Here is a 17129-nt window from a genome sequence, read left to right on the forward strand (position 1 = left end):
TGGGAGTCAGGGGAGCGGCGGCATCCACGGCCCGGACTCGCAGCGGCGGCAGCGGCGGCCGCAAGCGCGGCCGTAGCTTCGCCCCATGTTGGTGGATTTCCCAGGATGCACCTCCCGCCCCTCCGCCCCGCCCCCCTTCAGCGCCCCGCGCTCGCTGTTCGCGGGCTAGGCTGGCTGCCCCGGAGGCCTTGGCTGCCTTGGCTGCCACCGGCTGCGGGTCGATGGCCAGCCGGGGAGGCGAAGGCCCGAGGCCTCCCTGGACCAGCCTTCTCCTGGAACCCGGAGGTGTGCCTACCAGCCGGAGCCCGCGGGCCGCCGACTTCCCGCGGACGGCTGCTCCAAGGGTAGCTGTTAGCTTGCCGCGCCCGCAAGGGAAGGGGCCGCGCCTCTGTTCGCCCCGCGCGAGGGAGGGAAAACTGAGTGGAAACCCAGAATAGGGGGCTGCAAAGGGAGAGACTTGTCAGCGCTTTGCCTAGAGTTCGTTATTTGACTCTTCGGATTATTTTGAGTGACCCAAATGCTCAGTTCCCACATCGCGCTTTCTTTCTCTGTGCCTCGACCCAAACCAGAAAACAGCTGAGCGGGCTGTTTTACAGTTCCGTTTACTCCCTTCCTGCCCGAAGCTTGATCGGTTAGGGGACCCTTTTCCTGCAGTTAGGGGGAGATTTATATTTAAAGAGATTCAAGTTCAGACGTATTATTTTGCAGTCTGCGTTGAAAGACCTTTCCCGGGGGCTCTTATTAACTGTCCCCATTCCCACCTTGGGGATTTTTCTCATTCTGGATTTTAGAATCTATCCCATTAGTGCCTCTTCATTGATTAATCCAGCTACCATCTGGATGACTTTAATTACAATAAATTTAAACTCACTGCACTCTTTGTGTTGTGAGTTTCTTGTTTGAGACTCGGAACCTCAACAAGACTCTACCCAAACATTTCCTATCAGTTTGGTGTGCGGTAATTTAATGATTGAGGTTCTTCTAATGCATATGAGTTGTGTTTCTTCTACACTAGTAACATTTAGGGGTCATAGAAAACATCGTTTAGTCCTTAAGGCATAAAGTAAACGTTAAAAATAAGAGTGAAGTTTATATTTATTGGCTACCACAGTTAAAAATCAATACTGTTTTAACACCTATTATGTGCTTAGCACAGAAATCTAGCCTTCAAGATAAGCCTAGCAAAAGATTTAGGCAAATTAGGCAGAGGTAGTAGAAGACCCAATAAATTTGATATGCTATCTCTGATCACCATTTTAAAAGCAGTTTAAACTTCAGTAATACCCGGTATTGGATCAGCTCTTCCTTTTGAGATTAATTTTGTCTTGGAGGATTGTTTTTTTCCTGGCGCCCACACCCTTTTGTTCCTATTCATTCCTTTTTTGTAAGTCTTTCGGCACCTGTGATGCTTGGAGTCCGGTCCTGGGGTGGGGGAGCCAGGAAGTGAGTAGTGGTTATTTACAAATGAATTCAAACTCGTAGACACAAGTGACCTTGCCAATTTTATGTTAATCCCAGTATGCATTTAATGAGGTTATCTTTGAAAAGTGGTTTTCCTTGGGGAAGGAATTTGCCAAATAATCTGAGATCCTGCAGAGAAGTAACATAAATCTTCCTTACTATATTTATTTTTCTTACTGCAGACTGAAGGTCTGTAATCTAAGTAAAACAAAAATCATTACTTTTACGTTTATATGTACTTTCGTGAGCACTAAAGTTTTGTCTCTATGGAAAGTGTAGGAAGTGAAGTGGAAGTGTAGTATGTTTTATGGCACTTCGTTTGAGATACCCACACTGGTATTCAGAGTGAGTTATGCAGGCAGTACCAAACAAGTGGCAATAAAACCTTTATAGTCCCTCACACCGTTTATGTCGTTGTTGATACCACATAAATCACAGAAAAGATAGTAAGGAAAAATTTTAGTATTTTCAGAATAATATTACTCTCATTATATGTGATGTTATTTTGCCTACTTAGTTTAAATCAATACATGTCTGTTAGTCAAATAAGTTTGTAAATATGATCTATATGTTTGCTCGCTTGTGGTTTGCATTGGGGGCTGGGCAACACCAGATACAGTGGTCTGTGAGGTTGCAGGTCGCCTTCCTAATTGGGTGGGGCCATCGTCTTGCTGCTGTTGACTGGAAGGGAGGTTCTGCCCCCATCACTGAAAGGTGCAGGAGGATTTCTTTTTTCTCCTCTCCCTGCTCCCTTGCCCTCCATGGGAAAAGCACCCTTGGCTTTACTTGTGGCTTGCCTGTTGTAAAGCCAGTAGCCAGGGCCACCATCACAGCTGCCTGGCCTATGCAGGTTCGCATTGGATTCAGATAGTCGGTAAAGAAACAACGGAGCCAAAAACTGGTGGGCCATTTTCTTTAATCCTAGCTTGCACCCAGCGGGCAAGTAAAAACACACACTGGGCTCTAAAACCCACTCACATTCAGTGCTCACAAAGCCACTGACTTATCTGAGTTTCCTAGAATCAAAGGTTTCTAGCTCACCAGACTTATTCACCTCTGTTCCCCATCTCCTTCTGTAAAGCCAGGAGGCACGGCTAGGGCCACTATCACAGCCACCGCCTGGCCCATGCAGGTTCGCATTGGATTCGGACAGTCGGTAAAGACACCATGGAGCCAAAAACTGGTGGGCCATAGTCTTTAATCTAGCTTGCACCCGGCGGGCAAGTAAAAATACACACTGGGCTCCAAAACCCAGTCACATTCAGTGCTCACAAAGCTACTGACTTATCCGAGTTTCCTAGAATGAAAGGTTTCTAGCTCACCAGACTTATTCTCCTCTGTTCCCCATCTCCTTCCTTATCCCAGATACAAACTCTACACAAACTGGCATCTCATTCAGCACTCCGCCATCTTGGCTGCTTTTCCTGGCCTCCTCCACGTGGCCTCCTTCCGCTGCTGGCTCTACTTTCTCTGCTCTCTCATGCTAACCCCAGGAACCAAGAGGGCAAACTCTCGTTCCATCTCCATTTTATAGTGTAGAAATCCAAACCCTTAATCCAATATACATAATAGGGAAGTCTCTAATACAAAGTCACTTCTCTGAGGCATGATAGGATTGTACCACCTTACACCAAAAAGGGTAGGAAAGGCTTAATCCCAAAACCAAGCCCCAGGCTACAAGGATTCTGCTTGCCTTTAGCCCACCCCAACACACATTAATATCACCTGGGCAACGGCCTCTTTAACAAAGTGAGCATAATACATTTTATCTGCCCAACACCTTCCTTCTCCCTGCATAAACTCTGCACTAACTGGCTTCTCGCTCAACACTCCGCCATCTTGGCTGCTTCTCCTGGCCTACTCCACGTGGCCTCCTTCTGCTCTCTGCTCTGCTCTCTCCTCTAATGATAATCTCAGGAACCAAGAGAGCAAGCTCCCGTTCTGCCCCTATTTTATAGTGTAGAAATCCAAACCTTTAATCCAACATACAAAATAGGGAAGTCTCTAATACAAAGTCACTTCTCTGGGGCAGGATAGGATTGCACCACCCCACATCAAAAAGGGTGGGAAAGGCTTAATCCCAAAACCAAGCCCCAGGCTACAAGGATTCTGCCTGCCCACAGCCCACAGAGACACACATTAATATCACCTGGGCAACGGCCTCCACGTGGGCAGCGGCGCCATCTTTAACAAAGTGAGCATAATACATTTTATCCACCCAACAATCCACCCCTATGCTCACTTTACTACCCACAATCTATACCACCGGCATTCCTGTGCAAGGAAATTAGAACATTACACAAATTACAACAGCACAAATCATACAGTTTCAACAATCACAAAGGTACACTTCACCAGTCTCTGAGTACTTAGCCCAAAGCACAAAATGTCCTCAGCCTTCTTTCTAGCCATGGGGAAAACTTCCCGGGGCAGGGAAGTGCTTCCAGCAAAGCCACCCCCCACCCCCATCAGGGTATTTCACATTGTCCAAAATCCTTAATCCGTAAATCTATCCAACAAAGGAGTCAGTGCCTACTCCCGTCGTAGTCGAGGAAATCAGTACATGCACATGGGACCTCAGCCACCCCCCTCATCCCTGCCGTCCTGGCAGGCCTTACACTGTCCCAAAGAGGAGCACGTGGCAATGGCAGTCAGCATTTCCATCTCTGCTCTGGAGAGCATGTCCAGCCCTATGTCCCAAAATCGCAGACCTATCAGGGACATAGCAAGTATTCCTTGCTGCTGGGCTCTCATCTTCTGGAGACTGCAGATTGCAACTCCAGCGCAATTATCCTCATCCTCCAAAGAGGAACTGAAAACACCAGCTCCCACTGCCTGGCTTACAGCCCCGGGCCCAGCCTCAGCCTCAGCTCCGGCCTCCTGCCTCTGCTAGCTCTCCACATGTCCAGGGCAAGCTGCAACTCACAAACCTGTGATTCCTTCTCCAGCAGTTGCTCCATTTCCAGGGGAATCTCGCAAACCTGGTTGGGCTCCTCCTCCAGCGCTTCCTCCAGCTCCAGGGTCAGCATCTTTTTCTCCCACGTTTGCTCCAGCTCCTTCCACTGCTCGGTTTGCAGGTGCGAGGCAGCCTCTTCCACAGAGCTCTCAGTTTCCTCACGCATGGCTGTAAAAGTCAGCCAGCCTACGGTCCCCAAAAGGACAGCCATGGGGAACCATAACAGCAGCCAGTCTTCTATTCCACCGCTCAAAGGTGGTGGTGACTCCATACCGATCTGTATCGAATCCTGCCATAGACTACGCCAAATATAAAGGCAGTAGCCGTGGCCAGGGCCACCAGCACAGCTGCCCGGCCCATGCAGGTTCACATAGGATTCGGACAGTTGGTAAAGAAACAAGGAAGCCAAAAACTGGTGGGCCATTTTCTTTAATCCTAGCTTGCACCCGGCGGGCAAGTAAAAACACACACTGGGCTCCAAAACCCACTCACATTCAGTGCTCACAAAGCCACTGACTTATCCGAGTTTCCTAGAATCAAAGGTTTCTAGCTCACCAGACTTATTCACCTCTGTTCCCCATCTCCTTCCTTCTCCCTGCATAAACTCTGCACTAACTGGCTTCTCACTCAGCACTCCGCCATCTTGGCTGCTTCTCCTGGCCTACTCCACGTGGCCTCCTTCTGCTCTCTGCTCTGCTCTCTCCTCTAATGATAATCTCAGGAACCAAGAGAGCAAGCTCCCGTTCTGCCCCTATTTTATAGTGTAGAAATCCAAACCTTTAATCCAACATACAAAATAGGGAAGTCTCTAATACAAAGTCACTTCTCTGGGGCAGGATAGGATTGCACCACCCCACATCAAAAAGGGTGGGAAAGGCTGTTGGGCAGATAAAATGTATTATGCTCACTTTGTTAAAGATTATGCTGCCCACGAGGAGGCCGTCGCCCAGGTGATATTAATGTGTGTTGGAGATCGTTGTAACCTGGGGCTTGGTTTTGGGATTAAGCCTTTCCCACCCTTTTTGCTGTAGGGCGGTACAATCCAATCATGCCTCAGAGAAGTGACTTTGTATTAGAGACTACCCTATTTTGTATATTGGATTAAAGGTTGTGAAGCTACACTATAAAATGGGGGCAAAACGGGACTTGGCTCTTGGTTCCTGAGATTAGCATGAGAGAGCAGAGAGAGTAGAGCCAGCAGCAGGAGGAGGCCACGTGGAGGAGGCCAGGAGAAGCAGCCAAGATGGCAGAGTGCTGAGTGAGATGCCAGTTTGTGTAGAGTTTGTATTTGGGATAAGGAGGGAGATGGGAAACTGAGGAAAATAAGGCTGGTGAGCTAGAAACCTTTGATTCTAGGAAACTCGGATAAGTCAGTGGCTTTGTGAGCACTGAGTGTGACTGGGTTTTGGAGCCCAGTGTGTATTTTTACTTGCCCGCCGGGTGCAAGCTAGGATTAAAGGCTATGGCCCACCAGTTTTTGGCTCCATGGTTTCTTTACCGACTGTCCGAATCCAATGCGGACCTGCATGGGCCGGGCTGCTCTGATGGTGGCCCTGGCCGTGCCTCCTGGCTTTACAAAGGCTTAATCCCAAAACCAAGCCCCAGGCTACAAGGATTCTGCCTGCCCACAGCCCACAGAGACACACATTAATATCACCTGGGCAACGGCCTCCACGTGGGCAGCGGCGCCATCTTTAACAAAGTGAGCATAATACATTTTATGCGCCCAACACCTGTCTTGGTGAGACAACAATAAACAGAATGGCCCACCATCCTTCGACTTCGCCATTTCTTTACCACCTGCCCGAATTTAATGAGAACCTGCATGTGAATGGCCACAATGGCGGATCCTGGCCTTACAACTGGCGTAGTTTGCGGCAGGATTCAGATCAGATCCATATGGTGCCACCACCCTTGAGGTGTGGGGTAGACGACTGGTTGCTGTTCTGGCTCCCCATGGCTGTCCTTTTAGGGGCCGTGGGCTGGGTGTTTTTTACTCAAGAGAAAACCAGAAGTTCTGTGTGAGAAGCCGCCCGAGGTTGAAAGCTCCAGGATGAATTGCAAGTTGTTGGGCAGATAAAATGTATTATGCTCACTTTGTTAAAGATGGTGCTGCCGCCTGACCTGTGGTGGCGCAGTGGATAAGGCGTCAACCTGGAAACACTGAGGTTGCCGGTTCAAAACCCTGGCTTGCCTGGTCAAGGCACATATGGGAGTTGATGCTTCCTGCTCCTCCTCCTTCTCTCTCTCTCTCTTTCTCTCTCTCACCCCCCTCTAAAATGAATAAATAAATAAATAAAAATTATAAAAAAATAAAAATAAAAAATAAAAAAGATGGTGCTGCCCACGTGGAGGCCGTTGCCCAGGTGATATTAATGTGTGTCTCTGTGGGCTGTGGGCAGGCAGGATCCTTGTAGCCTGGGGCTTGGTTTTAGGACTAAGCCTTTCCCACCCTTTTTTATGTGGGGTGGTACAATCCAATCATGCCTCAGAGAAGTGACTTTGTATTAGAGACTTCCCTATTTTGTATATTGGATTAAAGGTTTGGATTTCTACACTATAAATTAGGGGCAGAACGGGAGCTTGCTCTCTTGGTTCCTGAGATTATCATTAGAGGAGAGAGCAGAAAGGAGAGCAGACGAAAGGCCACGTGGAGGAGGCAGAAGAAGCAGCCATTGAGTGAGAAGCCAGTTAGTGGAGAGTTTGTGCAGGGAGAAGGAAGGAGATGGGGAACAGAGGTGAATAAAGTCTGGTGAGCTAGAAACCTTTGATTCTAGGAAACTCGGATAAGTCAGTGGCTTTGTGAGCACTGAATGTGAGTGGGTTTTGGAGCCCAGTGTGTGTTTTTACTTGCCCGCCGGGTGCAAGCTAGGATTAAAGACTATGGCCCACTAGTTTTTGGCTCCGTTGTTTCTTTACCAACTGTCCGAATGCAGTGCGAACCTGCATGGGCCGGGCTGCTGTGATAGTGGCCGTGGCTACTGGCTTTACACCAGTCTAACGGCAGAAAAGGCTGGAATTGGAGCGAGCACTGGAGAAGGAATTACAGGTTCCCAAGTTGCAGTTTGCCCTGGAAGCTGAACATTTGCATTGACAGTTGTTGGAGAAACAACTGCAGGTTCAAGAGCTCGAGTCTCAGCTTCTGGCCAGAGTCCATCCAGCAGCCACAGGAGCCTAAACGGTCTCCAAAGGCGCAGCAGCATCCGAGCCGGTTGATTGGCTTTGAGTCAGTGGGAGCAGGCGCTTCTAACTCCTCTTCTGAGGATAAGAAGCCTCAGGCTGAAGCTGCCATACGCACACTGAGAGCCTGACCAGTGGTCGCCAAGAAGGTAAAAACCCAGCAACAAAGAGCCCCTCAGGGGCATCCACAGCCTCCTGCCCAGGTAATGGAACACTCTGTGGTCGGGCCCTATACCCAGGCAGAGCTGATGGAGTTGGGGGCACAATTTAGGCAGAAACCTACTGAATCCCTGGTAGCCTGGTTACTGCGATTATGGGATATAGGGGTGGATGGCATCATGCTCTCCGGAACAGAGATGGAGAAATTGGCCGCTATTACCACACACTCCTCCTTGAGGCAGCGTCTTCAGAACTGCCAAGACAACCCAGGAATCCATACCATATTAGAATGGATGATGGCCGCCATTCACCATTCGTGTGGTCTGGCAGAACGCTGGAGAATTGCCGGGGGCAGTGAGTTGGTGGCAGTGCTATAGTGAGTTAGTAAAGGTCCTTCAGGAACTAGGTATTAAGAATGCTGCTTTCAACCCGGGGTCCCGTGGGCTAGACGAGGAAGTGTTTACTGCAAAAAATGAGGGACTTTATCCTTGCTAGCACCCCGTCAGCCCTTTTTGGTCACTTGTGACTATCTTGGGCCTGCCCATCAATGTGATTACACATGTTAAGCCTAATCCAGAGGGACCTGAAACATTGAAGACACGAACAAGGTCCGTCGGTTACACATCAAAGCTTTACTGTCTAGCTTGGCCAAGCGGCAGCAACTCCAACAGGAGAGCGCGCCAGTCCTTTGTTCTACTTGGTTTTTATAGTTTTGTAAGTGGGAAGTACAGAAGCAAAAATTGTAATTAGGAGCCCTTTACCACTATTGGTTATAGTCATATGTCCTTTAACATGATAGGACCATGTTCAATTTGCAAGCCGTACATCATTTTGGAGAAAACAAAATTTACAAGCCAACACAATGGTAGAAAGATGTCTCTTTACATATTAAAGGCATTCCTATATTATCTAGTGTTCATCTGCTATCTCTGTGTCCAGAGTCACACGTGTTAACTACACGCATTTACATAGGAGAGGTAGTTTCCGTAGGGACAAATGCCTGCAAATGGCTCATAGTTATAAGAAAAGGTTTATTTTGGCTTTCTCTCCCTGTACCTGGCTAGCCATTCACCCCTTTCCCCACAGGTGTGATGGAATGTCTGGGGATCCATGTTTCCCTCCCCTTTGCATTTACAATACAATGCCAAGGGCCATCCTGACTATGCCAATCACACAGTACAGAGACTATTCTCACAATTTCTCTGCACACCTTCACCTAAATTAATAAAATGTTCTCCAAGCCTCTTAAAATATTAATATTGCCCTGGCCGGTTGGCTCAGTGGTAGAGCGTCGGCCTGGCATGTAGAAGTCCCAGGTTCGATTCCTGGCCAGGGCACACAGGAGAAGCTCCCATTTGCTTCTCCACCCCTCCCCCTCTCCTTCCTCTCTGTCTCTCTCTTCCCCTCCTGCAGCCGAGGCTCCATTGGAGCAAAGATGGCCCGGTCGCTGGGGATGGCTCCTTGGCCTCTGCCCCAGGCGCTAGAGTGGCTCTGGTCACGGCAGAGCGATGCCCCCTGGTGGGCGTGCTGGGTGGATCCTGGTCGGGCGTATGCGGGAGTCTGTCTGACTGTCTCTCCCGGTTTCTAGCTTCAGAAAAATACAAAAAAAAAAAAATTAATTCTGTAGCTTTTGGTACTTTACAACACCTGCGGGTGAAGTGGCTCAGTGGCTCCTCACACAGATGGTAGCAGATTTGGGAGAGCTAAAGGCTGCTTGGGATCAGGATCCTAAAGTAGTGAGGGCTGCTGCCTAATTCCCCCTTCCCCCATCTAACAAGAGAAACAAGCCTGAAAAGGTTACCTGAACACAGGTGTAGGTAGATTTGATTGAGGCTGGAGCAGATAAGGAGAAATTAGATGGCCAATCTAATAAAATTCTTTTGGAGCTTTGGCCGCAATTTAAACCAGAACAGAAGTTCCAGCCACTGAGACGAAAGGCCCCAGCAGCTACCAATAAAATGTTTGGTGTGCGGGCAGTTTGGTTACAAGATTATTTGATGGAGACAGCTGAGGGAGAGGAGAACTCCCATGACCCATTGTACGGGTTCGAAAAGGAAAATGGCCAAGGGACCGGTCTAACAGGGATAGGCGGGGATTGGAAGCCACACGTGGAACTGGCTATCCACTGGTCCCCTTCCAGTGTATAACGGGTGTTGGCCTTGGTGGATACAGGTGCAGAATGTTCCCTCTTCTATGGGAACCCGGAACGGTTTGCTAGGACCTCCATGCCCACTGATGGTTATGGGGGCCAAACTGTTCAAGTGAAGCCAACAGCTATTCCATTGGGGGTTGGAAGACTGCCTCCTAAACCGTATAAGGTGTATGTATCTCCTATTCCTGAATATATTTTGGAGGTAGATGTCTTGCAAGGACTGTGGTTGGAAACTACAGCCGAGGAGTTCTGGCTACAGATCAGGGTTGTGAAGGCAGTGTTGTGGGGGACACGCATCACATTCCCCATTGCAATTACTCGTCCCTCAGCGTGTGACTAACACCAAGCAGTACCACCTGCCAGATGGTTATGAAGAAGTCACAGGGACAGTCCTCGAGCTAGAAAAGGTGGGGATCATCTGGCCAGCGCACAGTCTTTACAACTCCGCGGTATGGCCTGTGTGCAAACCAGACGAAACCTAGAGAATGACAGTAGATTACAGAGAACTTAATAAAGTTGTTCTTTGCATGCTGCTGTTCCCTCAATAGCTAACATGATGGATCAGCTAAGCCATGAGTTGAGGACATACCACTTTGTGGCAGACTTGGCCAATGCCCTTTGCTCTATTGGTATAGCTGCAGAGAGTCCAGACCGGTTTGCCTTCAGTATTACCCCAGGGCTATTTGCATAGCCCTACATTGTGTCATGGGCTGGTGGCTGCTGACCTGGCTAAATGGAAACAGCCAGAGGCAATTCGCATGTACCATTATATTGATGATATTATGCTAACTAAGGATTCTCTTCCTGAATTGGAGCAAGGAGTCCCTACCCTGCTATCCCATTTAAAAGCATGTGGCTGGGCAGTCAACGAGAAAAAATTACAAGAACTTGAGTTATCTGTTAAGATCTTGAGAGTTGTCTGGTCGAGTAAGAAAAAGGTTATCCCTGACACAGTAAGCATATGTGCCCACTACGGTAAAACAGTTACAGGAATTTTTATGTTTGTTGGAGTGTTGGCGAGCATTTATACCCCATTTGGCTCAGTTACTACGCCCCTTGTACAAACTTATTTGGAAGGGAGTTCGTTGGGTTTGGACTGAGCAGGTGCAAGTTTCATTTGCAGCAGCTAAGAGAGCTGTCAAGGTGGCACAGGCCTTGAATGTGTTTGATCCTGCCAGGCCCTGTGAGCTGGATGTTCATGTAACCTTGAGGGGGTTTGGATGGGGCTTGTGGCAACAGACAGAGTGCTTATGGCAACCTATTGGATTTTGGTCCCAATTATGGAAAGGTGCTGAAGTCCATTACTCACTAGTGAAGAAGCAGTTCGCAGCTGTGTATGCTGCCCTCCTGGCCAGTGAGAGTATTACAACCACAACACCAGTTACAGTCAAGACAACATATCCTATTGCAGGATGGGTGAGAGATTGGGCAACCAAACCACATAGTGTTATGGCCCAAACCTCCACTCTGGGCAAGCGGGGTGCCTACCTGCAACAACACTGTGCTATTAGCACCAGCCCGTTGAGGGCAGAACTGCAGGAAATCTTGGGTCCAGTCACCTATGCGACCTTAGAGTCAGGTACAGCTGAGGCCCAGGAGGCAGAACCTGAAGTCAGTCTCTACCAGGAGGGGCAGACACCCATCCCCAAGGATGCCTGGTATACTGATGGTTCCAGCAGGGGCCAGCCTCCCAAGTGGACAGCCATAGCCTTCCAGCCAGCCACTGAGACTATTTGGATGGACACGGGTACAGGCCAGAGCAGCCATTGGGCAGAATTAAGAGTTGTTTGGCTAGTTGCTCATAATGAACCTTCACCTCTGGTGATCTGCACTGACAGCTGGACTATTGTGGACTGACCCTTTGGATTGCTACTTGGCACACTAACCAGTGGATGGTAATGCACCGTCCACTATGAGCTCAGGCCATGTGGCAGGACTTATGGGAAATAGGAAACCAGAAACAAGTGACAGTATACCATGTCACAGGGGATGTCCCTCTAACCCATCCTGGCAATGATGAGGCAGACACGTTGGCAAGGGTGTGATGGTTGGAGACTGCGCCTGCAGGTGATGTGGTGCAATGGCTCCACCAGTGTCTGCTCCATGTGGGACAGAAAACTATGTGGGCTATGGCTAAGGCGTAGAACTTGTCTGTGTCCTATGCAGAGCAACTTGCAGCCTGTGAGCAATGTGTAGTATGTTCCAAGGAGCACCCTCTGAGACCACTGGTGTCATCTGGACAGATCCAGAGGGGGTCATGTTCCATTGACACAGTGGTAGATAGACATCATTGGACCCTTACCAAAGTCAGAAGGGTACCAGTATGCAGTCACCTGTGTAGATACTACCACCGGTCCACTTGTTGCTTACCTGCCTGTAACCCTGACCAGAGGGCAGTCATACAGGCTCTGGACCACCTGAGTGCTGCTTATGGGCGGCCACTGGTCCTTGAAAGTGACAGTGGTACCCACTTCACTGGTTCAATGGTGAGGCAATGGGCTCAAGAGCTAGGGTGGACTGGAAGTACCATGTCCCCTACCACCCACAGGCTGCTGGTATCACTGGGTGGTATAATGGACTCTTAAAGCAGAGACTGCGATAGGAGGGGGTCACCAGCTCCCTTACTGGATGGACACACCACTTATGGATAGTACTCCGGATTTTGAATGAGAGACCTCAACGGGGGAGCCCAGCTCCAGTGGAAGCCCTCCTGCATTGGACAGCTGCCCCCATTCAGTTGCAGATACGCACCAAGGACATTTTACTCAAGCCAGGCTTTGGACGGCAGGGCAACGTGCTCTTGCTTGCCCCAACAGCCCTCCTTAAAGGACACTGGCTTCAGTGAACTTGGCCCTGGACCGTACAGTCCTCCCATCTGAGATGGGTGGCCTTGTTGGCACCGTGGGGGTAAGGGGATAGAAGTGGATCTCCAGTTAACTCCTTGGGCAATGTCAGTCAAATAAGTTTGCAAATATGATGTATATGTTTGCTCGCTTATAGTTTGCATTGGATGTGGGGGGACAGGCTGTAAGTAGGCAGGATCCTTATAGCCTAAGGCTTAGTTTTAAGACTAAGCCTTTCCCACCCTTTTTGATGTGGTGTGGTGCATGCACTTTCATGAGGAATCTCATTATGCCTTCAGATAAGTGACTTTGTATCAGAAACTTCCTTGTTAGTATATTGGCTTAAAGGTTTTGATTTCTACACTATAAAATGGGGCAGACCGGGAGCTTGCTCTCTCTCGGTTCCGGTTCCTGAGATTAGCATTAGAGGAGAGAGCAGAGAAAGGCTACATGGAGGAGAGAAGAAGCAGCCAAGATGGCGGAGTGCTGAAGGAGAAGCCAGTTTGTGCAGAGAGAAGGAGATGGGGAACAGAGGTGAATAAGGCTGGTGAGGTAGAAACCTTTGATTCTAGGAAACTAGGATAAGTCAGTGGCTTTGGGAGCCCTGAATAGAAAGGGAAGTGTTTTCCCACTGTGTGTATTTCTTGCCCACCGGGTGCAAGCTAGGATAAAGATGATGGCCCATCAGTTCTTGGCTCCATTGTTTCATTACCGTCTGTCCGAAGCAAATGCGAACCTGCATGGGCCAGGTGGCTGTGATGGTGGTCGTGGCTACTGGCTTTACAGGCAACCAGCACCTGGCCACCTAAGGTAGAAGTGTATTATCCCTTGAATGCTCAGAGGGACAGCATTATAAAGGGAACCTTTGTAATTTCTTTATGGCCCATAATGAGTTCTCCTATTTTACTACACATAGAACCAGCAGATCCTGGTGTATTGGCCAGTAAGGTTTGATATGCCCATTCAGGGCGGCCTCTGGTATCAGCTACCATGCTATCTGCAGACAGAACTCTGGCCTGTATTCTGCCAGAGGGAAAAAGATTTGCCTCTCTTGGTGCCGTTGACAGGTCTCTCGTTTTGCCCATAGCTTATGATTTGGTAATTCTATTGCTGTAGTTTGTATTGTTTCTGTTTACGTAATGACCTCACTCCTAGACACTGTGTCCACAATGGACACAGTGACCATCACGGAAGATACCTGTGGTGTAGATTGTAAAGCGAGCAAAGGGGTAGAATGTGGGTCAAATTCATTTGTAAATATGATGTATATGTTTGTTTCCCTATAGTTTGCATTGGGGGCTGGGCAAGGCCAGATACAGTGGTCTGTGAGGTTGCAGGTGGCCTTCCTGATTGGGAGGGGACATTGTCTTGCTGATGTTTACTAGAAGGGAGGTTCTGCCCCCACCACCGAGAAGTGCTGGAGGATCTCTTCTTTCTCCCCTCCCTGCTCCCTTGCCCTCCATGGGAAAAACAGGTTTTCTGCTTTTCCCTTGGCTTTTCTTATGGCTTGCCTGTCTTGGTGAGACACCAATAAACAGAATGGCCCACCATCCTCCGACTCCACCATTTCTTTACTGCCTGCCCGAATTTAATGAGAACCTGCTTGTGAATGGCCATAATTGTGGCGGCAACCCCTGGCCTTACGCATGTCTATTTCCAATGTTATAACATGTCTACAAATAACATCATTAAATATTTTAGTTAAAATTAATGATATCTGAAGAATGTCGCCTGATCTGTGGTGGTACAGTGGATAAAGCATCCACCTGGAATGCCGAGGTCCCTGGTTCGAAACCCTGGGTTTGCCTAATCAAGGCACATATGGGAGTTGATGCTTTCTGTTCCTCCCCTCCCTTCTCTCTCTCTGTTCTCTTTAAAATGAATAAATAAAGTAAAAAGTAATTTATATATATAAAAAAAAGAATGTCTTCTTTCCTGCCGAAAATATACTCCCAACATTGCAAAATTTTTATGATCTCTTTTAAATAATCCCCAAGTAACCTGTTTTAAGTCTAATCTAGACAGTGTCAAAAGTCTACAATGAACCTTGTTCTTGTTTTAAATAAAAATGGTCAATCTATTCTTTGCCTGTGTAATTTTTACTCATCTTTCAAGAATCCAGATGAAATGTTCTGTCTTCCATGACATCTCACCCAAAGCAAAACCTATTGCTTCCTTTTTGGTTACTTTATATTGCTTATTATATTATGTTAAAATTATCATGCAGATAACAATTAGTTGTGTACCTGCCACTTTCCCTCACAGATAATGAGTCCCTTAATGGCAGGTGTTGTATTTAATCTATCCTTGTATCCCCAGCACTTAGTGCTTTGCCTGGTATTGAAGTAAGTTCTAAATACATGTTTATTTAATGAATGTATATACCTATACTATTTTTTTAAAAACTCATTCAGCCTGGTCTGTGGTCACACAGTGGCTAGAACATTGACCTGGAAGGCTGAGGTTGCAGGTTCGAAACCCTGGGTTTGCCCGGTCAAGGCACACAACAAGCAAGCAGTGAACAACTACAGTGAAGTGCCTATGAGTTGATACTTCTCGATCCCGCCTCCCTCTGTAAAGTCAATAAATATTTTTTAAGAAAACCTCATTCAGAAATTTTATTTAGTCATTCACACATTTCTAAACATATCAATCACTATATCTATCTCAGTTCTAAAGTTCAGGGAGAGGGCTTGTAAATTGATTAAATCAACAGCAGTTTGTTACACGATGAATTGAAATCCTACACTTAAGGAATCCTCCTACTCCCCCAGTCCTGTCTTCACTGCTTTCTGAGTTCATTGTCTAGGAATTAGTGAGGCCTTCGAATACCTTCATGAACAATCTCCGCACGTTTCCCATACTTCCCAACCTTCCTCCAACCCCGTTAAAAATCACTAACTATTTAAACTGGTAGGAAGCTTGGAGTTAGACTGAGTAGTTCATCACCCTCATTTTGTTGTTGAGGAAACCGAGACCCAGAATTCAGCCCCTTGCTTAAGGTAATGAAGGCAATCAGTTGAGGGAGGGAGTAATGGAACTCTATCTCCAGCGAGGCAGCCTTATTTACTAGCTTGTTGGGAAATGCAGAATTGGGGCTTGCCTGACTAGCAATGTAGTCAGTAAATCCATATAATTCTAACCAAGATCCAAGAATGTCAAGTTGCTATAAATGTTTGGGGTTTTTTTAGAGAGAGGAGGGGGGAAAGAGAGAGAGAGAGAGAGAGAGAGAGAGAGAGAGAGAAGGGGGAAGAGCAGAAAGCATCAACTCCCATATGTGCCTTGACCAGGCAAGCCAGGGTTTTGAACCGGCAACCTCAATGTTTCCAGATTGACGCTTTATCCACTGTGCCACCACAGGTCAGGCAAGTTGCTATAAATGTTAAAAAAAATCAACACAAAATGCTCTTGAAAATTAAAAATACAATCTAAAAAAATTAAAATGTCATAGAGTTGAAAATTATAGTATAAAAAGTTATGCGGCCCTGGCTGGATAGCTTGGTTGGTAGAGCATCATCCCGAAGTGCAGAGGTCGACTATTCAATTCCCAGTCAGGATACATACAGGAACAGGTCAACGTTCTTGTCTCTCTCTCCTTTCTTCTCTCGCTAAAATCAATAAATAAAAATTTGTAAAAAAACTGAGTGGAGCCTGATCTGTGGTGGTGCAGTGGATAATGCATCGACCTGGAAATGCTGAGGTTGCCAGTTCAAAACCCTGGGCTTGCCTGGTCAAGGCACATATGGGAGTTGATGCTTCCAGCTCCCCCCCCTTCTCTCTCTCTGTCTCTCTCTCTCTCCTTCTCTCTCTCCTGTCTAAAAATGAATAAAGAAAAAAAGAAAAAAAAAAGATTAAAAAAAAAAACTGAGTGAAAAGTACTGCCCCCTGTTCACACAGATGAACACCCCCTGCTATTAACATCTCCCACTGGAGTGGTACATTTGTTATAATCAACTAACCTACATTGACACATCATTATCACTCAAAGTCCCTACTTTACATGAGGGTTTGCTCTTCGTGTTACACATTCTATGGGTTTGGACAAATGTATAGTGACATGTATCCACCAGTATATAGTAGTATCCTACAGAGCAGTTTCACTATCTTAAAAATCTGTGTTCCGTCTATTCAGCCCTTCTCCACCACCACAATCCCTGACTGATCTTCTTACTGTCTCCATTGTTTTGTCTTCTAGAATGTCATATAGTTGGAATCATACAGGACATAACCTTTTCAGACTGGCTTCTTTAACTTAATAATATGCATTTGTTTCCATCATGTCTTTTCCTGACTTGATAGCTCATTTCTTTTTAGCATTGAATAATAATCACATTATCTGAATGTACCACATTTATCTATTTGCTTACTGAAAGAGATC

The sequence above is a fragment of the Saccopteryx leptura genome, chromosome 1 (assembly GCF_036850995.1).
Source record: "Saccopteryx leptura isolate mSacLep1 chromosome 1, mSacLep1_pri_phased_curated, whole genome shotgun sequence".
Taxonomy (NCBI): domain Eukaryota; kingdom Metazoa; phylum Chordata; class Mammalia; order Chiroptera; family Emballonuridae; genus Saccopteryx; species Saccopteryx leptura.